This window comes from Canis lupus, chromosome 26 (assembly GCF_003254725.2).
Source record: "Canis lupus dingo isolate Sandy chromosome 26, ASM325472v2, whole genome shotgun sequence".
Classification (NCBI taxonomy): Eukaryota; Metazoa; Chordata; class Mammalia; order Carnivora; family Canidae; genus Canis; species Canis lupus.
This window is the reverse complement of record NC_064268.1, coordinates 10,031,735-10,054,245: the sequence shown is the minus strand read 5'-3', so window position 1 is coordinate 10,054,245 and position 22,511 is coordinate 10,031,735. Positions and strand designations below refer to the sequence as shown.

Here is a 22,511-nt window from a genome sequence, read left to right as displayed (position 1 = left end):
CGCTAGTAATATTTGCGTGAATAATACTGCACAAACATTACTAATATGCCTAATATATTAAGATAATTAATAGCATTTGTTCTCTTGTCATGAGCTATTAATACTTATTAGTCATTCTTGTTGCTATTATAATGCATGCTCTCATGCAAGACCTCTGCAAGGCTCTATCCATATTTGAGCACTTTGCTTTTTGTAGTGGAAGATTGAGCACCTGAGACGTAGGTTTGACCCCTATTTTCTCCACAGATGCCTGTATGGACTCTCTGAAACCCTCTTCCCGCATGAATAAAAAAATAGAATTAAACATTTAAATATAACCAAGAATATACTACCTACAATGCAGAAATTTAAAATCATGATTTTTATTGCAGATTTTTATTGCAGAATGTTCATGATATAGCGCCCAGGCAGGAAAAGTAGATTACAAAGCATTATTTATTTGTAACAGACTAAAATATTTCAATAGGCAGCATATTCTGTGGGATTCCAAAGATATAAAGTTCAAAAACAGGCAAAATTAATGTAAGGTGAGAGAAGTCAGAATAAGAGTTCCATCTGGAGGGTATGGACTGCAGGGGAATATGAAAAAGATTTCCAAGTCCTGGAAATGTTCTAGATCTCAATCAGCAAAGTGGTAAACACAGATGTATTGGTAAATAGCCACTAAGCTGTACACTTAAGATGTAAACACTTTACACTGTCCATTAAAAACAGTATACCACTCAATATTATTCTGCACTTTTGTTGGTGATACTACATAATCTTAGAGATCTATCCATTATTAACACATCTCTATCTACAGCAGCTTCATTCTTTTTTGATAGTTACTCCATTGTATGGGCAGACCATAATTTATTCAACTAGTTCTCTACTGATAGACATGTTGGCTATGAAGTGTTATTTTTGATTATAGCATAAGCAATACGTGAAATCTAGAACTACTTCAGAGCCAACCTCATTGCTTTTCTTAGCAAATGTATAGAGTGTACCTTATCTAACAGGACCCAAATAAGATTCTAGAGCTTCAATGGCAAACAGGATGAATTCCTGCCTTCCCAGAGCTTACCACGGAGACAGGCCCAATGACAATAATTGTGATACATGCTACAACACCATAAAGAATATATCTACCAACAAAAAATTGTATATATTTGTAAAGCAATATATATGTATATATAAATAATCTGAATAAATAAATTTTAAAAAGAATAGATCTAGTTGTTGTCATAGGTTCCTGGCACAGAGCATCAAAAAACTGGAATTTGGGGGTGCCTGGGTGGCTCAGATGGTTAGGTGTCTACCTTTGGCTCAGGTCATGATCCTGGAGTCCTGGGATCGAGTCCGAGTCCCTGCTTGTTGGGGAGCCCGCTTCTCCCTCTCCCACTGACTGCTGCTCCCTCTACTTGTGCTCTGAGCTTTCTTTCTGTTAAATAAATAAATAAAATCTTTAAAACAAAACAAAACAAAAATAAAAACAAAACCGGAATTTTTAAAAAAGATTTTATTTATTTATTCATGAGAGAGACACACACACACACACACACACACAGAGAGAGAGAGAGAGAGAGAGAGAGAGGCAGAGAGAGGGAAAAGCAGGCTTCATGCAGGGAGCTGGATGCAGGACTCGATCCCAGGACTCCAGGATCATGCCCTGGGCCTAAAGGTCTCGAGGCTTAACCGTTGAGCCACCCAGGCGCCCCAAAACTGGAATTTCCAGAGTGATAGGAGTATCTTTATTATAGTAATGGTGACTCAAGGTGGGCCCCTATATAGCTTCAGAATGGTGGATGGTCACCAAAAGACCTGGCACTTGATCAGAGGATTAGACTTTTCCACCTCTGAAGAGGGGAGGGGTTTGGATATTGAGTTTAGTCACCTAACCAGGGGCATCTAGGTGGCTCAGTGATTGAGCATCTGCCTTTGGCTTGGGTGGTGATCCCAGGGTCCTGAGATCAAGTTCCACATCAGGCTCCCTCCAGGGAGCCTGCTTCTCCCTCTGCCTATGTTCCTGCCCTTCTCTCTGTGTCTCTTATGAATAAGTAAAATCTTAAAAAAAAATTACCTGACCAATTATTTAATTGATCATGCCTATGGTAATCAAAACTCCAATAAAAACTCTGGACACCTAAGCTTAAGAGAACTTCCTGGCTGGTAACCATATTGATGTGCCAGGAGGTGATACACCCTGTCTTGGCAAGAAGGCACAGAAGCATTGCGCTGCTCCTCACACTAAATGTTATGTGTCTCTTCATTTGGCTGTTTCGGAATAGTATCCTGTATAATAAAGCTGTAATTGTAAGTACAGTGCTCTTCTAAGTTCTGTGGGTCATTCTAGCGAATTATCAAACCTCAGGGAGTCATGGGAAATTCTGCATTTATGGCCAATCAGAAGTTTGGTTGGTTTGGAGGCCCCTACCCTATGGCTTGGCAATTAAAGTGGGGCAGTCTTGTTGTGGACTACTAAGATCTGTTTTTGACTCACAGCAATTAAGTTCTGGCAAAAGAAAAAAGCGAAGAATTTTTTTTCTCACATCAACAACCAATCCTTCAACTCTCCAGACTTCAGGTGGGTATCCTACAACTTAATTTAACTCTGACGCTAAATACCTGGAGTTAGCATCAGATTTCATAAGTTAGGGGCCCAGTCCCACAAGACACCCCCTCAAACACACTTCAGATGCCAGTCTCAAGTTCATGTTGTCACCTGTGCTTCTGAACCAACTTGTTATAAATCACAGGTTCCCACAACCCACTCCTCAGGTTCTATAATTTGCTTTAATAGCTCAAAGGACTCAGGAAAACATTGTACTTACGTTTACTGGCTTGTAAAGGATAAAATAAAGAATACAGATAACTGCCAGAGCCAGAGGAGGACACACGCAGGTCAAGGGCTGGGTGAGTCCCGAGCACAGGAGCTTCTGTCTTTGTGGAGTTAGGGTATGCCATCCTCATGGCACATGGATACATTTACCAACTCAGAAGCTCTCCAAACTCCATAGTTTAGGGTTTTTAATGGAGGTTCCATTTCACAGGCATGACGGATTAAATCATTGGCCATTGGTGATTAACTCAACCCCAGCCCTTCTCCCTTCCCAGAGGCAAGGGTGGAAGGGTGGAGTGGGGTTGATATTTCCAATTTTCTATTCACATTGTTAGCTCTCTGGAAACCATCCCCCATCCTAAAGCTACCTAGGGGCTCCCCAAGGTCACCTCATGAGCATAAGCTCAGGTATGACTGAAAGGAGTTTATAATAAACAACTAAAGACACTTTTCTCAGGGAATTTCCAAGGATTTTAGAAACTCTTGGGCCAGGAACCAGGGCAAAGACCAAATACTTATTATTATATCATTGTATTGCCAAGAACTGTGCACCTAAACCTGTGTAGTCAGGTGCTAACTCTAGGAGGTTAGCATCAGAACTGAGTAAATACACACAGCTGGGAGTTAAACAGAACACATGCTTTAGTGGAGAAGCCCAGTTAGATATAAGACCCAACCTACAGCAGGTGTTCACAGAATCTTTGAGTCCCAACAACTAATTAGGTGCAGTCTCCACTTGCAGTGAATTTAGGTTATTTGTAAATAGGTTTCTTCTGAACTTTGAAACAGATTTTCCCATAGAAACAGTGTTAACAGTGGTGATTCTGACTGACCCACAAAATGTTATTCAGTTCATAACACTTCCCAGCAATCCTGTGAACTAAACAGAATCCTTTCAACAAAAATTCATTTTCAGGATACCTGGGTGGCTCAGTCAGTTAAGTGTTTGCTTTCAGTTCAAGTCAGGACCTCAGGGTCCTGGGCTCGAGCCCCCACATTGGGCTCCCTGCTTTGCGGGGATTCTGCTTCTCCTTCTCCCTCTGTCTCTGTGCGCCCTCCCGACCCTGCTCATGCTCGCTTTCTATCTTTCTTTTTCTCAAATAACTAAAATCTTAAAAAACAAACAAACAAAAAAACTAAAGAAAAACCATTTTCACTAAATTAGCCAGTTGGATCTTATGTCTTGTAATGAATAATGTTGTCCAAAAAAAAAAAAAAAAAAAAAGCATTGTAAGAACCTAAATCCCTGAGAATATATCTGCTTCTCCCACTCATATATCCTGCAGCTACAGAACAGAAGGGGGGTAATTTTTCTCCTTCTTAAAACTATTTCACTTTTTGACCAAGCAACTTGACCAAGAAATTTCTAGGAAGCCAACTTATATATAGAAATATTCATGCTATGTAATTACAGGGATGTCTATTACCAGTTCCAGGAATGAAAAATAATGACAAAAGGTCCTTCAAAAAGAGACCAGTTAAATAAATTGTACTTAGTGGAACCATACAAAAAGTAAAAAGAATCAAGGTGCCACCTAGGTGGCCAGTTAAGTGGCTGACTCTTGATTTGGACTCAGATCATGATCTCTGGGTCCTGGGATGGCGCCCCATGTGGAGTCCCACATCAGGCTCTGTGCTCAGCGGGGAGACTGCTTGAAGATTGTCTTGCTCTACCCCAGCTCCTCCCCTCCCTTCTCTCTTCCTCTATCAAATAAATAAATCTTTAAAAAACAATTGAGTGTGGAAAATACATTGCTTTAAGAAAGTTAAAAATCAAATACATCAGGGTGCGTAAGTGGCTCAATTGGTTTAACAACCAACTCTTGATTTTGGCTCTGGCCATGATCATAGAGCCAGTTCTCCAACCTCTCTTCCCCACCACCATGGAGCTTACACTGGGTGTAGAGCCTGCTTGGGATTCTCTTTCTCTCTCTCCTTCTGCCTCTCCCTCGTACTTGCTCTCTTTCTTTCTCTTACAACAAAACAAAACAAAAAATGAATATATCAGGAGAATTCTGTATTTGTAAGTATAATATTAAATAATATTAGTAATATTAAACTATCTAGTATTATGTTAGGCTTAGAAATAAAGGGGAGGAATAATCCATTCCCAGTGGTGGCCTCTAAAAGGTTGGGCTTTCAAAGACTTTGACATCTTACCATTAAATAATTTTGCAACTAGGTTATTTTTGTAAGCAGGGAGAAAAATAAGTCATATTTCTTCCTCTGCTCCTGACTTACATTGTACTGATAGGAGAGTTTTATAAGCCAGATTTTCAGACTTGCTGTTTTGCATGCCTTATTGGTTGAATGATCCGTGGCATATTTTTTTTTCTTGTTTGCCCCGTCTTTTCAATTTTATTGCAACCTAATTTACAAACAATAAAAGCACCCATATTAAGTGCACAGTACAAGGTGTTTTGACCTAGGGAACTATGACAGACATCAAGGTACACGTTATTTCCATGTTATCAATCCTCATTCCTCCTCTGACCCCTGGCAGCTCTGAACATGCTTTCTTTTACTGCAGAGAGGAGTTTTATATAAATGAATATAGTCATGTCCACTTCTGTGTCAGGTTTCTTTCATTCAGTATAATGTATTTGAGGTTCATCCACACTGTTGATCACATCAGTAGATTTCTTTTTATTGTCTAGCAGCACATCCATCATGTGGATGTACCACAATTTATGTTGATGGACAGAAGAGTTGATTCCAGCTTTTAGCTAATATGGATGAAGCTGCTATGAACATTTTGTACAAGTCTGTTGGGAGAACATGTTTTTATTTCTCTTGGAAAAATGCTTAGGAATGGAACCGCTGGATCACATGATCAGTCTATGTTTTAAGTTTACAAGAAACTGCCAAAACTGTTTTCCAACGTGATTGTACCACTTGACATTTCCAGCAGCAATAAGTGAGCATTCCAGTTGTTCCACATACTTGCCAACTTGGTATAAATATATTTTCAATAAATGAACAGAAGAGCAGTGGCTCTGTGTCCTGGGAACAACTTTTTTCCCTTGCATAGGAGATCCAGAAGTTCTTCTGAATACAGACATTACAACATCATCGAGGGTAGGATAAAGTAGGAATAATGACAAGCTCAAACTTGCCTTAATTCCCTGGGGCATCTTATTTTTACTGGCCTATATTCAGCAGCAGAAAAAAAGAAAAAGTTTACCAACATTTTTATTTCTGACCCAAAAAGGCAGACAGGGTGTAGTGATTACAGTGGCAGCAGAAAGGATTTAGATGAGATCTGAGGAAGACCTGCTTCCTGTTTTACTAGGAGATGATCTGGAAAAGAAGATTAGATGCAGTTCCCCTTAAGCAAGCGCTGTTTCTCCAGCTACAGTGGAATTTTGGTAAAGCCCTGGGGATAGGTGTTGCCTTATCCTTCTCTGCTCTGCCAAACTCAGGTCCCAGCCAGGATGGGGGAGGGGAATCCCTCTCTTTTGGCCAAAGCTATCACTTACCGAATCTGAGACACCAGTAAGGACCTCCTCCCCAACATTTCCCCTGCAGCCCAGGTGCCAGCCAGGACCCCTCAACTCTCCACAGTCTGTTCCCTCAGCCACAACCCCTGCCCCCAGTCTAGGGATTTTCCCTAATTGAGTGCTGCTTTTCCTGGTGTCTCCAGCCACCAACCTCTTTCCCTTCCTTCTCAGCAGCTGCCTTGGAATCACAGATTCCTGGCCCGGTGCCCAGCACAGACTCTGACACATAGAAGGCAATTAATTCATACTTGTGGAATTACATCAAGGTGTTTCTGATGGCTATCTCTGGTGTGGAGTCTTGATGGTTTTCTTTATGGGCTGCTTCATCATAAACATTAAAAGTTAGTTTAGGCCAAAACAAAATTCGTTTTCATTGAATTCCATTTCTCTCTGGCATCCCAGCCTTTGCCTCTTCTTGCCCTTTGCTAGCTCCCTCCATCTTTTTATGTCACTGGCCCCATCCTCTCCATGCTTGACCTTCCTGTCACTGTTGTTTTTTTTTTTAATAATTTTCATACAATATTTTTAAAAAGATGTTATTTATTTGAGAGAGTGAGCGAGAGAGAGAGCAAGAGAGCACAAGCAGGGGAGCAGCAGAGGGAGAAGGAGCAGCAGGCTCCCCAATGAGCAGGGAGCCTGAGGCAGGGCTTCATCCCAGGACGGTGGGATCATGAACTGAGCTGAAGGCAGATGCTTAACCAGCTGAGCCACCCAGGTGCCCCTGTCCAACATTACTTTTTAATTATTTTTAAAAATATTTTAAATTTTTTTTTAAGACTTTAACCGTTTATTTGACAGAGAGAAAGAGGACATAAGCAAGGGGAGCAGCAGAGGGAGGGAGAAGCAGGCTCTCCACTGAGCAGGGAGCCCAATGTAGGGCTCCATCACTGGACCCTGGCATTGGGCTCCATCACTGGACCCTGGGATCATGACTTGAGCCAAAGGCAGATGCTTCACCACATAACTAACTGAGCCACCTCAGCAACCCCCCCCCCATCACTGTGTTAGTTGTGGCAAGGGGCAACTCCATTGGGAGTGAGTCCCTGGTTCCCCAGATCTTGGTAAACCAGCATCCCCAACACCTATCTCTGCCAACCTTCTCAAATTTTCTGGTGGAAAGGATTATTATTATTTTGTTTTAATGTGTATTGGGTTATAGTGACACACAATAAAGTGCATAAATCTTAAGTGTATCATGCAATGAATATTTTATAACATCTTTATTGGGAATACAATTCACATATCTTACAATTAACCCATTTAAAGTGCTTTGTGGGGGCACCTGGGTGGCTCAGTTGGTTAAGTGTCTGCCTTCTGTTCAGGTCATGACTCCGGGGTCCTGGGATGGAGCCCTACATCAGGCTCCCTGCTCAGAGGAGAGCCTCCTTCTCCCTCTGCCTTTCCTTCCTGCTCATGCTCTCTCAAATAATTAAAATCTTAATTAAAAAAAAGTGTTTTATGTTTTTTTGCTTTTGTTTTTTGTTTTTTGTTTTAGTTTAGCACCATTTATTAAGTGATCTCAGCTGTTGTTGTAGCTGCTGTGTATCAGACTGTTCTTAAAACATAAAATGCGGGGATCCCTGGGTGGCTCAGCGGTTTGGCACCTGCCTTTGGCCCAGGGCGCAATCCTGGAGTCCCGGGATTGAGTCCCACGTCGGGCTCCCTGCATGGAGCCTGCTTCTCCTTCTGCCTGTGTCTCTGCCTCTCTCTCTCTCTCATGAATAAATAATAAATAAAATCTTTAAAAAAAAACAACAAAAAACATAAAATGCTCTTCCAATTCCTCTTGTCCAGGACAGAAGCATCTTCCAGGTAGCACGCCAACAGAACAAGAGACTCCAATGATGCCAGCTTCAACGATGGTACCATCCAGAGAGGGAGAGGGTCATGGCACATTCAACCGCGGCTTCCAGAGGTTTTGAAAAAGGAGCCTTTGGGGGGCCCAGCCTGCCTGGCATTTCGATGCTGTCGGTGTGGGTTTTGTACTCCATAATGGTGTTGGGAGGTAGGTTAAGCACTCGCCGAAGGGTATCCCGGATGCGGGCTGTGGTTGCTTGGTCACTGGCAGTCTTATTCCATATTGAAATAATGTCCTCCTCAAACTGGACAGAGACCACAGCCCCACAGATCTCCTCCTCAACCATGAACTGTTCCCCCAACATGGCCAGGATGAGATTCTCCCAGCAACGGGATGCCAAGCCCTTCCGCAGTCGAATAATCCACTTGCCACCATTTTTATGTGCATCATCCCCAAATGGGCTTAATTCCTTCTTTGAAGAGATGGAAGTCACTGTGGCCTGTCAGGTCCCCGGGACGTACCATGTGGCTATAAAACCTCCAGAACTGCTCCACAGAGGCAAAGGTGCCGATCTGTTTGATACTCTGTTCATAGCTCTGTGAGCTGGTGGGACGGCCGGGGGTTCTGGAGAACCAGAAAGTATAGTTGTACTGCAGGGGATGCGCTGCTGGCCCAGGGACAACAGCCTTCCTCTTACTGCTGCCCTGACCTTTGTCTCGTTCTGTTTTTTCCTTCTCACCATCTTTCTGTGTGCTGTTTTCTTCATTCTGATCATGGTCCCCACTGTCATCATCTTTCAATGCATCGAACTTGTGGTTCATTCTCTCGCCGCCGCCGTCGCCACTGCCTCACAGAGTGACTTCCGCTCCGCTGGCGTGTTTTATGGCTTTAAGCTTATTCACAAAATTGTGCAGTCATCACCACAATGTAATTCTAGAATATATCTTTAAAAATATTTTATTTAAAAAACATTTTTTTTTAGGGATCCCTGGGTGGCTCAGCAGTTTAGCGCCTGCCTTCAGCCCAGGGCATGATCCTGGAGTCGTGGGATCGAGTCCCACGTCCGGCTCCCTGCATGGAGCCTGCTTCTCCCTCTGCCTGTGTCTCTGCCTCTCTCTGTGTGTGTCCCTCATGAATAAATAAATAAAATCTTAAAAAATAAACTCATTTTATTTAGATTTTATTTATGTATTTAAGAAGGGAGCACAAGCAGGGGGAAGAGAGGAGAAGCTGGCTCCATGCTAAGCAAGGAAGCCAACACAGAGCTTGATCCTAGCACCCTAGGATCATGACCTGAGCCAAAGGCATATGCTTAACTGGCTGAGCCACCCAGGCACCCCTTTATCTTTTTTTAAGTAGGCTCCAAACCCAGTGTGGGACTTGAACTCACAACCCTCAGATCAAGAGTCAGATGTTCTTCTGATGGAGCGAGCCAGGCACCCTTTAATTCTAGAATATTTTTGCTATCCCAAAACAAACTCTGGAGATTATGAATAGTCACTCCCTATTTCTCCTTTATTTCCACTTCTGACCAGGACACCCCTAATCTAGTTTGTGTCTCCTTGGATTTGCCTGTTCTGGACATTTCACATCAATGTAATTACATAATATGTACACTTTTGTGACTGGCGTCTTTAACTTAGCATGATTTTTTTGTTTATTTATCTGAGAGAGAGATGGGGGAGGGTGGAAAGCACAGAGGGAAAGTGAGAAGGAGAAGCAGACACCCCACTGAGCAGAGAGCCCAACTTGGGGCTTGATCTGAGGACCCCAAGATCATGACCTGACTCAAAGGCAGATGCTTGGGCAGCCCCAGTGGCGCAGCGGTTTAGCGCCGCCTGCAGCCCAGGGAGTGATTCCGGAGACCCAGGATGAGTCCCGCATCGGGCTCCCTGCATGGGGCCTGCTTCTCCCTCTGCCTGTGTCTCTGCCTGCCTCTCTCTCTCTTTCTCTCTCTGAATGAATAAATAAATCTTAAAAAAAAAAAAAGTCAGATGCTTAACCAACTGAGCTACCCAGGTGCCCAGCATGATTTTTTAAAAAGATTTTATTTATTATTTGTTTGAAAGAGAAAAAGAGATAGCAAGAGAGAGCATGAGCAAGGGGGAGAGGGAGAAGCAGACTCTCCACGGAGCAGGGAGCCCAGTGCAGGGCTTGATCCCAGGACTCTGTGGTCACTGTGATCATAACCTGAGCCTAAGGCAGATGCTTAGTCAACTGAGACACCCAGGTGCCCCTAGCATGATGTTTTCAAAATCCATCCATGTTGTAACATGGATCAGTGCTTTATTCCTTTTTACAGCTGAATGATATTCCATTATAATTGATATATCACATTTTATTTTTCTGTTTTTTTTTTAAGATTTTATTTATTTATTCATGATAGTCACAGAGAGAGAAAGAGAGAGGCAGAGACACAGGCAGAGGGAGAAGCAGGCTCCATGCACCGGGAGCCCGACGTGGGATTTGATCCCGAGTCTCCAGGATCGCGCCCTGGGCCAAAGGCAGGCGCCAAACCGCTGCACCACCCAGGGATCCCTTTTTCTGTTTATCAGTTGATGGTCATTTGAGTTTGTTAAGGGCTGATCTGTGTCCTTCAAAAGTTCCTGTGTTGAAGTTCTAATTCCCAGTACTCAGAATGATTGTATTTGGAGACAGGGTTTTTAAAGATGTAATTGAATAAAATGACGTCAGAAGGGTAGGCTCTAAGCCAGTGATTAGTGTCTTAAGAACAAGAAGAAATTAGGATCCAAATGTACAGAGAGAAGACCATGTCAAGTTACAGGGAGAAGACAGCCAATTACAAGCCAAGGAGAGAGAGGCCTTGGAGGAAACCAGTTCACTTGATACCTTGATATCAGACTTCCAGCCTCCAGAACTGTGAGAACAGCCATTTCTGCTGTTTAAGCTGATCAGTTTGTGGTACTTTGTTATGGCAGCTCTAACAAACTAATAAAGGGCTGTTTCCACTTTTCTCTATTATGAATAATCCTGCTGTGAACATTTGCATACTAGTTTTTCTGTGGATATACATTTTCATTTTGCTAGGAGAAGTTACATCTGGGAGTAGAGTTTGCATGATGAATTTTTCCGTATGTGTACACTCATCGTGCTATCACCCAGGTCAAGAAATAGATTTCAAGGGGGCGCCTGGGTGGCACAGTAGGATGAGCATCTGACTCTTGGTTTTGGCTCAGGTTGTGATCCCAGGATCATGAGATCCAGCCCCATGTTGGGCTCCATGCTCAGTATGGAGCCTGCTTAAGACTGTCTCTCCCTCTGCCCCTCCTCTGCCCCCCTAAATAAATAAATCATAAAAAAAATAAAAGAAAAGAAATAGATTTCTAGCACCAGAAAGTTCCTTTAGGCTCCACTCCTATTTATCAACTTCCACAGGGTAACTAGTTTTCTGACTTCTACTATTTATGACTAGTTTTTGCTTGTTCTTAAATGTGATGTAAGTAAAATGATCCTGTATATACTCTTTTTTTGTCTGACTTCTTTCATGCAATATTTTGATTGTTATATTTACCCATGTTCTTGCACGTAGCCTTAGAGTGTGTTTTCATTGTTGTATAGTATTCCATATTTTATTAGTTACAGTATATGACAATTAGTATAGAGTATATTACTTACAGTATATTATAATTTATTAGCTCATTCATTGTTGATGTACAGTTGGTTTGTTTCTATCTTGGCCAAGTATGAATATTATTGCTTTTTGTTTTTTAGGTTTTTTTTTGGTTTGTTTTTAAGTAGGCTCCACACCCAGCATGGAGCCCAAGGTGTGGCCTGAACTCTCGACCCTGAGATCAAGACCTGAGCTGAGATCAAGAGTCAGATGCTTAACTGACTAAGCCACCCAGGTGCTCCTGGATATTCTTTTTTTTTTTTTTTTTTATTCTTGTTTTTGATTAAACATAACATTCATGGGATGCCTGGGTGGCTCAGGGGTTGAATGTCTGCCTTTGGCTCAGGTCATGATCCTGGGGTTCTGGGATCGAATAAATCTGAATAAAATGCATGGAGCCTGCTTCTCCCTCTGCCTATGTCTGCCTTTCTCTGTGGGTCTCTCATGAATAAATAAGTAAATCTTTAAAAAGAAAAAAGAAACCAGTTTCCTAATCAAGATGCCAGGTCCCAATCTGTTTACTTTGTCAATTCTGAAGCAGGGGGCTAGAAAACTCAACTGACATCTGAATTTGTTCATACATAAGGAGAATGGAGATTGGACGTGGGTCCTCAGAGCATGCTGGGAAATTTTCCAGAGTGCCTGGTTACTAGGCAGAATTCTCAGGAGCTGCTGCTCCGTTTGCCTGATGGCTTCCTCATCCCTCAGATCCTCGCACAGTGCCCTTCTGGTGTTGAGGGGAGACACTCTTAGGATCACTTGCATTGTGGTCTGCTTTTCCAGGAAATCTCTCTGTTCTTTCACCCCCATGCTGCCTAGGAAAGTACTTCTCATTTCCTAGAGGGGAAAACACTAATGCTTAAATAGTATTTTTCAAGGAATGGTTTGAGGGCTGGAAGGATTAACATCTTTGGGGGCAGGGAAAATGTTTGTAAAAAATGCAGGTGCCCAGGCCCACTTCCTACTTACTGGATACAAATTTCTGTGGTGGGGTCCCAGAATATTCATTTCAAAAGTCTGTGGATGATTCTTGTGCTCAATGAAATTAGAGAACCCTCTGGCTTAAATTATCAATTCAAGAAAAATTAACAATCCAGACATATTCTTGAAACTATTATCTAGTCCCATCCACCTGCTCCCCACCAGACTGAATATCTTATTTTACCTACCCACCCCTGTGTCCACCAGGACTTCTTAAACACCATTTCTGCTACAACCTGTCTGATGTCCCTCATCCTTCGGGGGTTGGTTTGATTTCACACACTCCAAGAAACCTTCCCAGAACTCTGGGTAAGGCGCCTCTCTGGCCCCTATTCCTTCCTGTGATTACTCTAGGAGCCCTAGAAAGCTACCATATTGTTGTCTCAAGTAGGCACCTGCCTGTCCCATTACACTGGACCAGTTCCTGGAAGACCAGGCTGACATTTTTTCCATGGGCATGGCTGGAACCTATTATAGGGTGGGGCACACGGTAGGCATTCAATAAATGTTGAAGAGAATAATTACCTATTATGACTAATGATACTTATGCCTGTTTAAGAAACCTTTGCCTACCTCACCACAAAGATTTTTTTTTAATGTTTTCTTCTAGAAGTCTTATTGTTTTATCTTTTACATTTAGGTCTATGATCAATTTTGAATTCATATTTGTGTATGGTGTGAGGTAGGGAATAAAGAGCTTTTCTGTCTTGTTTTTTGATATCCTATTGCTCCATTTACTAAGGGGAAGATTCTTTTCTTTTAAATTGCACTTGAGCCTTTGTCATAAATCCAGTGGCCAACCAGTAGGAATCTATTAACTGGATGCTGTTCTACTACTAATCTATTTGTCTATCTCAAACCAATACCACACTATCTTAATGACGGTAGCTTTAAGATAGGCTTGAAATCTGGTAATGTAAATCTCCCTCCTGTGTTCTTCTTTTTTTAAAATCTTTATTTTGGCTATTTTAGATCATTTGTATTTGTATACAAAGTTTAGAATCAGTTTGCAAATGAATTTCCTGACTGGTTTTAATCTCTTATACTTTATCTTACCAGAAAATTGACCAAACAGTAGCACTACTTCCCAGAGACTCCTTCATTTACTTATTTATACATTTTTATTTAAATTCAATTTGCCAACATATAGTATAACACCTAGTGCTCATCACATCCTATGCCCTCCTTAACACCCATCATCCAGTGACCTCATCCCTCACTCCTCCCCTTCTGCAACTCTTTGTTCCCGAGTCAGGAGTCTCATGGTTTTTGTCTTCCTTTCTAATTTTTCCCCACTCAGCTTCCCTCCTTTCCCTTATAATCCCATTCATTATTTCTTATATTCCACATATGAGTGAAACCATATGATAATTATCTTTCTCGGATTGAGTTATTTCAAAAGACTCCTTTATTTTAAATTGGGATCCAACTTTTTGGCATACTATCAGCCAAATGCGGCAGACAGGGCTCTGAGTTCAGCAGTTCAGAGGCAGTATAGAGAAAGTCCAGACTCAGAACATCAAATCCACCTAGTTTGGCAAATTCTTGATTTGTGACCCCAGCTTCGATCTGCCCTTGAAAGGAGCTTGTAAACTGTTTCATGACTAGACACAAGTGCATATGAAAATTTACTGTATGATAAAGGTGGCATGTGCTTTGTGAAAAAGATGGATTATTCAATAAATGAGGTTTGGAGGAACTGGGAAAGATCAAATTGGAACTCTACTTCATTATTCACACTGAAATAAATTCTAAATCAATCAAAGATTAAAATGTTAAAAGTGAAACCATAAAAACACTAGGAGAACTCAAAGTACTTTTATTTTATTTATCTTTTTAAAGATTTTATTTATTCCCAAAAGACAGAGAGAGAGAGGCAGAGACACAGGCAGAGGGAGAAGTAGGCTCTATGCAGGGAGCCCGATGTGGGACTCGAGTCTCCAGGATCACACCCCAGGCTGCAGGCGGTGCCAAACCACTGCGCCACGGGGGCTGCCCTAATATGGGACTTTCTACCACGGGGTGGCCTCTGTAGTCTTTCTGATATAGGATTCTCTGCCAAGGGCAATTCTGAGCTCTGTTGTCTTTCTGATATGGGATTCCCTGCCGAGGACATTCTGCAGTTTTTCCTGTAAAGTTCAGCTCTTATCACAGGGGCCTAAGATGGCTGTACTTGTGCTAATGCTAAACTTTAGGTGGGATGGCCTTAATTTTTCTCGGCCTCCACATTAGGGTCATGAGTTCAAGCCCCATGTTGGGCATAGGCTTACAAAAAAAAAAAAAAGAAAAGAAAAGAAAAGAAAGAAAGGGAGAAAGAAAGAAAGAAAGAAAGAAAGAAAGAAAGAAAGAAAGAAAGAAAGAAAGAAAGAAAGAAAGAAAGAAAGAAAAGTAAAAAAAATTATAGTAAGATCTATCCCTTCTGAATTTGGGAAGTAGCCTGGGCAATTTGGCATTTGTGTGCCACCTGGTGGACAGAAGTGGATGTGCCCGGGTGGACAGCCAAGAGCTAGATCTCTGATGAGAAAAATGTGTGAGGCCCAGGTTCATACTGGGAATTACTGGCTAAACCAAGACCATGACCCTGATTCTTCAAACTCTTATCTCCCAGTTCTGTGTTTCTTTGCCTTGAACTCTATTTACCTTTAGTTCTGTGCCTTTCTTTGTACTTTCAGCCTTCTCTATGCTAAGTGTTTGGACCCAAGTCTGTTTGATTTTAGAGCCAGAAATCAAGCTGTTTATTCTATTGTCAAAGTGCAGGAAATCAACTGTGAAATATATCACTTTTAGAGCCAGAAATCAAGCTGTTTATTCTATTGTCAAAGTGCAGGAAATCAACTGTGAAATATATCAATTCTGTGAAGGGTTAGGGTTAGGTACTGAAACCTATCCATCAGAGGAGCATCTGGCTGGCTTAGTCAGAAGAGCATGTGTCCCCTGATCTCAGGGTTGTGAGTTCGAGTCCCACGTTGGATGTAGGGATTACTAAAATAAATAAATAAACAAATAAACTTAAAAAAACCCCAACAACAACATATCCATCAAGATGGAAAAGAAAACCAAAAAAACCTAGAAAAGTCATTGGGTGGAGATATAACCAGTACATCCAAGTAATGTGGCCCCCCTTCCCACATTACCCAGCTATTCAGGCACAATGTACCCATAAACCTCACTGCCCTTGAGTGAGTTTTTCACCAGAACGAATCTGCCACCAAAAAGGAGAAGAATGAAGGGTGTAACTTGTTCTAAGTCAAAGAAATGGAAACTACCATTGAATGAGCACCTGCTGTATGCCAAGTATTTCCCGTTAATGTCAGCTCTAAAAATGGAGTTCCAAATTGTACAGCAAGCAGAATGGGCTTTTGGCTCCTTTGAGGTCATCTCCTTTGTCACCTGAAATGACTCAGGTTTGCCAAAGGGTGTGGAGGCTGCCTCCCAGGAGCAGGTAAGGACAGACCCAGAGCCAGGTCACTGCTTCAGCCTTACGTGCTGAGGACAAGGGATAGGAATGGGAAAAGAGAAAGGCCAATTCATCTCACTTGGATGCCAACAAGGTTTTTGGGGAGAAGGGAAATATACTCTACCAACAACAGTGACTCAAGGATCTAGAGGCCTGTGTGAGGAGGTCCACAATGCTCAGGCTTTGCCAAGTTCAGGGAACAGTGCTGAGCCTGTCAGTATTCTTCTGGGGCCAGGCCAACAAAGGTAACCTGAGAATGATCTGAGTAACCATGGTCCTGGCCAGGAGCCTCATAGGTGCCCCTACTTGAAGGTGCTGTATTTTTCCATTCTGGGAAATTCTGAAAATACAGGTGAGTCACCAGCTCTTTCATTTGTGCCAAAGATGAGCCCCAGCCCTCCTCCCTCATCTCAAAGCTCAACCTTAGCCGATCATACTTGGCAAATCATCTCAGAATAATCCTGGGGTCAGTTTACCTAGACTCTTGTCCTTTATTCTTGCTGTTTAGCAGAATTTGGGGAGCATGAAATTCTCCCCACTAGGATAGGGCTGCCAGATTTAGCAAATAAAAATACAGGATATCTGGTTAAATGTTTATATCAGACAAATAGTGAATATCATTTTAGTGTAAGTACTTCCAAATATTGCATTGTATTTTACCCAACATTCTATCCTTTACCTGGCATTTCTACTAGAGCAGGAGTTGACAAACTTTTTTTGTAAAGGACCATACAGTAAGTGTTTTAGCCTTGTGGGCCACTGCTGGGTCTCTGTTCTAACTATTCAATGCTCCCTTTGTAGCACCAAAGCAGCTGTAGACAATGCATAAATAAATAGGTGTAGCTGTGTTACATACAATTTTATTTATGGACACTGACCTTTGAATTTATATAATTTTCACATGTCATGAAATACCATTTTTATTTAAATTTTTTTTGCCCACCATTAAAAAAGATAAAAAATCATTCTTAGCTTAAGGTTATACAAAAACAGGTAGAAAGCTAGATTTGGCCTACAGGTCAGTTTGCCTACCTCTGATCTAAAGTCAAAGAGTCCAGGGGTGGCGGCTTAGTCACTTAAGCATCCAACTCTTGATTTCAGCTCAGGTCATGATCTCAGCATTGTGAAACAGCCCCACATCGCGCTCTGAGCTTGACATAGAATCTGTTTGAGATTCTCTCTCTCCCTCTGCCCCTTCTCTCTGTACTCTTTCTCAAATAAATATATCTTAAAAAAAATAGTCAAAGAATCCAAGTTTTGTCAGAGTCTAAATCACCAGAGAATCAATTTCTAACAATACAGATTGCTAGGCCCTACTCCTAGAGTTTCTGATTCAGCAGGTCTGCATCAGTGCCTAAAACTTTCCATTTCTCACAAGTTTCCACATGATGCTTATGTTGCTAAGGACCACACTTTGAGAACCACTGCCCTAGAAGAAAACCATTTCCCTGAAATGCCTCTCTATCAGTAATATTTTGTTTACTTTTAAAAGATTTTAATTTTTAAAAAGATTTTATTTATTTATTTATTTAGAGAGAATGAGAGAGAAAGTGGGGGGAGGGGCAGAGGGAGAGGAAGAGAGAATCTCAAGGAGACTCCAAGCTGAGTGTGGAGCCCAACATGGAGCCGGATCCCATGATCCCAGGATTACAACCTGAGCTGAAACCAAGACTCAGATGCCCAACTGACTGAGCCATCCAGGTATCCCAAAGATTTTTATTTTTAAGTAATCTCTACACTCAACATTGGGCTTGAATTTATAATCCAGAGATCAAGAGTTGCACTGTGCACTGACTGAAACAGCCAGGCACCCCTATCTGGGTTATTTTATTTTTATTTATTTATTTTTTAATTTTTTATTTATTCATGATAGACATAGAGAGAGAGAGAGAGGCAGAGACACAGGCAGAGGGGGAGAAGCAGGCTCCATGCAGGGAGCCCCACGCGGGACTTGATCCCGGGACTCCAGGATCACGCCCCCTGCCAAAGGCAGGCGCTAAACCTCTGAGCCACCCAGGGATCCCCTATCTGGGTTATTTTAAAACCTCCTCAGCCTTAGGAATGATTTCCCATGAGGATCACAGATTCTATCTTTGTTGGAGAGCTTTCCATTCTCTGTAAGAATTTCTCCATGCACTCACTACTGAATTTTCTCTTTTAGCTAGCCTTGGGACAGAATTCAGCTGAGAGTTTCTACTTTTTTAAAAAATAGCTCTTCCCAATAATTAAAAATGATGCATTTAAAAATCTTTCATTTTGGGCAGCCCTGGTGGCCCAGTGGTTTAGCGCCACCTTCAGCCTAGGGTGTGATCCTGGAGACCCGGGATCGAGTCCCACAGTGGGATCCCCATAGGGAGCCTGCCTCTCCCTCTGCCTGTGTCTATGCCCCTCTCTCTCTGTGTCTCTCATGAATAAACAAAATCTTTCAAAAAAAATAGTCATAAAAATCTTTCATTTTGTGGGGCAGCTGGTTGGTTCAGTTAGTAAAGCATGTGACACTTGATCTCAGGGTTGTAAATTCCAGTACCATGTTGGGCATAGAGATTACTTAAAAAGGGAAAAAAATCTTTTATTTTGGAGTAATTTTAGATTTATAGAAAAGTTGAAGAGGGTAAAATTTACATATACTTCTCACTGTTTTCTTTCCCTTTTAAATTTTTTTTATTTTTAAATATTTTATTTATTCATTCATGAGAAACAAGAGAGAGAGAGGCAGAGACATAGGCAGAGAGAGAAGCAGGATCCCTGCAGGGTGTCTGATGTGGGACTCAATCCCGGAACATCACAACCTGAGCCTAAGGCAGACAGACGCTCAGCCACCGAGCCATCCAGGTGTCCCACCTTTTTTTTTTTTTTTTTTAAAGATTTTATTTATGTAATTCAGAGAGAGAGAGTGAGATAGAGAGAGAGAGAGAGAGCATGCACACTTGAGGAGGGGAGCTGAGGAGAGGGGGAGAAGTGGGAGAGAATCTCAAGAATCTCAAGTAGACTCTGTGCTGAGTTTGGAGCCTGACACAGGGCTCAATCTCACCACTCTGAGATCATCCCCTGGCTGAAACCAAGAGTGGGATGTTTAATGGACTGAACCGCCCAGGAGCCTCTCATCCAGTTTTCTTGAATGTTAACATCTTACATCACCAGTGTACATTTATCAGAACCAAAAGGCCAACATTAGTACAACACTATTAACTAAACTCCATTTTATTTGAATTTCCGCTGTTTTTCCATGAAGCCCTTTCTCTGTTCTAGGATCCCAACCAAGATACTACATTACTTTAGTTCGCATGTCTCCTTTGGTCTGTGACAGTTTCTCTGTTTCCATATCTTTTTTTAAAAAAATATTTTATTTACTCTTTTTTTCTGTTATATATATATTTTTATAATAAATTTATTTTTTATTGGTGTTCAATTTACCAACATACAGAATAACACCCAGTGCTCATCCCGTCAAGTGCCCCCCTCAGTGCCCGTCACCCATTCACCCCCACCCCCCGCCCTCCTCCTTATTTATTTATTCTTGAGAGACACAGAGAGAGAGGGGCAGAGACACAGGCAGAGGGAGAAGCAGGCTCCATGCAGGGAGCCCGACGTGGGACTTGATCTCAGGTCCCCAGGATCATGTCCTGGGCCGAAGGCGGCACTAAACTGCTGAGCATCTTTCATGCCTTGAGAGTTTTGAAGAGTACTGGTCAGACATTTTATAGAATATCACTCAAATTGGATTTGTTTAATGTTTTCCTCATGAGTACTCTGGGTTTATGGGTTTTCTGGAAAAATACTATGGAAGTTCCTTTCTTATCATCTCATATTGGGGTACATGGCATGAACATGAATTATCACCAGTAATATTAACTTTGATCACTTAGTTAAGGAGGTTCTTACCAGGTTTCTCAACTGAGAAGTTATTTTTCCTTTTCTATATTTAACTTTTTGGAAACTTGTCAATAATTCCAGAGTGTGGATCTGGGAGTGAGACTACCACACATTCTACCACAGATTTACTGTGTGATCTTGGGCAAATTACCTAATATATCTATACTTCAAAATTCTCATTTTAAAATGAGGATTGAAATGGTATCTATTCCACAAGTTTATAAGAGCAAAATGAAAAGATGTATGTAAAAGAGCTTATTTAGCAGTCTCTGGCACATAAGTGCTCAGTAAACGCACGCTATTATTATTATTATTATTACTATTACCACTATTTTTTTGTAGGCATGTATATTTAAATTTTATTATTTTTTTTATATTTAAATTTTAATAGCAGTTGTTAGCTTGCTGTTATGGTAGATACCAAAGACTTTTGAGGGGTTCCTGGCTGTTTTAGTTGGTAGAGCATGAGGTTCTTTTTTTTTTGAGCATGCAATTCTTGATCTCAGGATTCTAAGTTCAAACCCCATGTTGGCTGTAGAGATTACTTAAAAATAAAATCTTAAAAAAAAAGTAAATAAAAACTATTGATCTAGATCCTTTAATTAGTATTTTTTTAAAGATTTTATTTAATTATTTATTAGAGACAGAGAGAGAGAGAGAGAAAGAGAGAGAGAGAGGCAGAGGGAGAAGCAGGCTCTTTGCAGGGAGCCCGACATGGGACTCGATCTTGGGCCTCCAAGATCACGCCCTGGGCTGAAGGCGGCGCTAAACCGCTGAGCCACCCGGGCTGCCCTAATTAGTATTTTTTTAAAAAATGATTTTATTTATTTATTTGAGAGAGAAAGTGAACAAGAGACAACACAAGCCAAGGCGAGAGGCAGGGGGAGAGGGAGAAGCAGACTCGTTGCTGAGCAGGGAGCCTGATTTGGGGCTTGATCCGAGGACCTTGGGATCATGACCTGAGCTGAAGGCAGGCAGATGGTTCGCTGACTGAGCCATCCAGGTGCTTCTAATTACTATTTTTCAAAGAGCGGTTCTTTGTTTGAATTAGCATCTCTGGCAGTAGAATCCAGGAAACTAATGTTTATCAAGTTCCCCAAGGGATTCTGATGAGCACTAAAGTTGGAGAATCATTTTCTTGGATGCTAAAAAGCTCAGAAGGGGAGAGGGAAGGAACATCAGTAGAAGGTGTCAACCCTATCTGGTCATAGCTGACACTTGGAGACACTGTAGTGCACAGGATCACCCTGGTTCTCAGAAAGACCTGAGTTTGAATCATAGTGACTAGTGTGGCCTTACCTTAGGTTATGACTCTACTGAGCCTAGCACACCTAATGGCTCCCTCCTCCTCCTACTCCAAGTCTTTGACAACTGTCACTTTTTCAACTAGGCTTTCCCTGACCACATTATGCATATACAATTGCCTCCCTCCTCCACTCCCCTGTCCCTGTTTTACTTTTCCCAGAATCGTTTATCACCACCTCATTTGCTATTTTCTTTGTCTCTCCCATCACAAGTAAAGCTCCATGAAAACTCTATTGATGTAGCCTTCGGGCCTAAAACAAAGCAGGGCACATAATTGGTATTCAATAACTATGTATTCTATGCATTGAATTACTTTTTCCCTCCAGCTTTACTGATGTATAATTGACAAACTGACTGGATTACTACTAATCTAGGATGCTTTTTAGCTGGCTAAACGCCAGATGAGGGGTGAAGGGATCCTGAACATTTCAGGCAGATTTTTACTGTTGATCAGCATTCCACAACCCCCTTCCCTTTTTTTTTTTTTTTTTTTTTTTTTTTAAGATTTTATTTATTTATTTGACAGAGAGAGAGCGCACAAGCAGGGAGAGCAGCAGGCAGAGGGAAAGAGAGAAGCAGGCTCCCCCCTGCGCAGGGAGCCGGGTTGGGGCTTGAATCCAGGACCCCGGGATTATGACCTCAGTCGAAGGCAGACGCTTCACCGACTGAGCCACCCAGGGGCACCCCCCCCCCCCCCATTTTTAAAGTAAGCTGTGTCCTACCAGGGGCTTGAACTTATCAAGCCCAAGATCAAGAGTCGCATGCTCTCCCTATTGGGCGAGTCAGGCACCCCTGATCAGCCCCCCTTTCCTTATTGTCCCTTGGGTCAATCTCCCAGAGGAGTTTCTGGTTCCTCAACAGTTAGTCAAAGACAAGTCTGGCTGGTCCTCCTTGGACACTGAGGATAAATACGACAAGCAGGAGCAGCCGAGCCCCAGTTTTGAACGAGTTTCTCCCCTCCTTTCCTCACTACCCACCAGTACGTGATTCGGAAGGGATTTCAATACCAACAGCCGTCTGTTCCACCCAGGTCGATTCCATCAGGCCAAAGGAGGAAAGTTTCCTATCCGAGAAGCCACTGCGGTGCGGGTAGGGGTCGGGGGTCCCGGGGAATTCCCTCTCCGCGCGGGGCGTCCAGTCGCAGC

At 42.0% G+C, this 22,511-nt stretch overlaps 1 long non-coding RNA gene and 1 pseudogene across 1 annotated transcript; both read right to left on the bottom strand.

Moving 5' to 3' along the window:
- Positions 1-342: 342 nt before the first annotated feature.
- Positions 343-22,483, bottom strand: LOC125753725 (uncharacterized). Its single transcript, XR_007406179.1, has 2 exons — positions 22,344-22,483; positions 343-1,423 (listed from the first exon to the last, which is right to left on the bottom strand). It is a non-coding gene; the product is annotated as an uncharacterized LOC125753725 (long non-coding RNA).
- On the bottom strand, positions 8,069-9,084 carry LOC112676316 (eukaryotic translation initiation factor 4E type 2-like; annotated as a pseudogene).
- Positions 22,484-22,511: the final 28 nt, after the last annotated feature.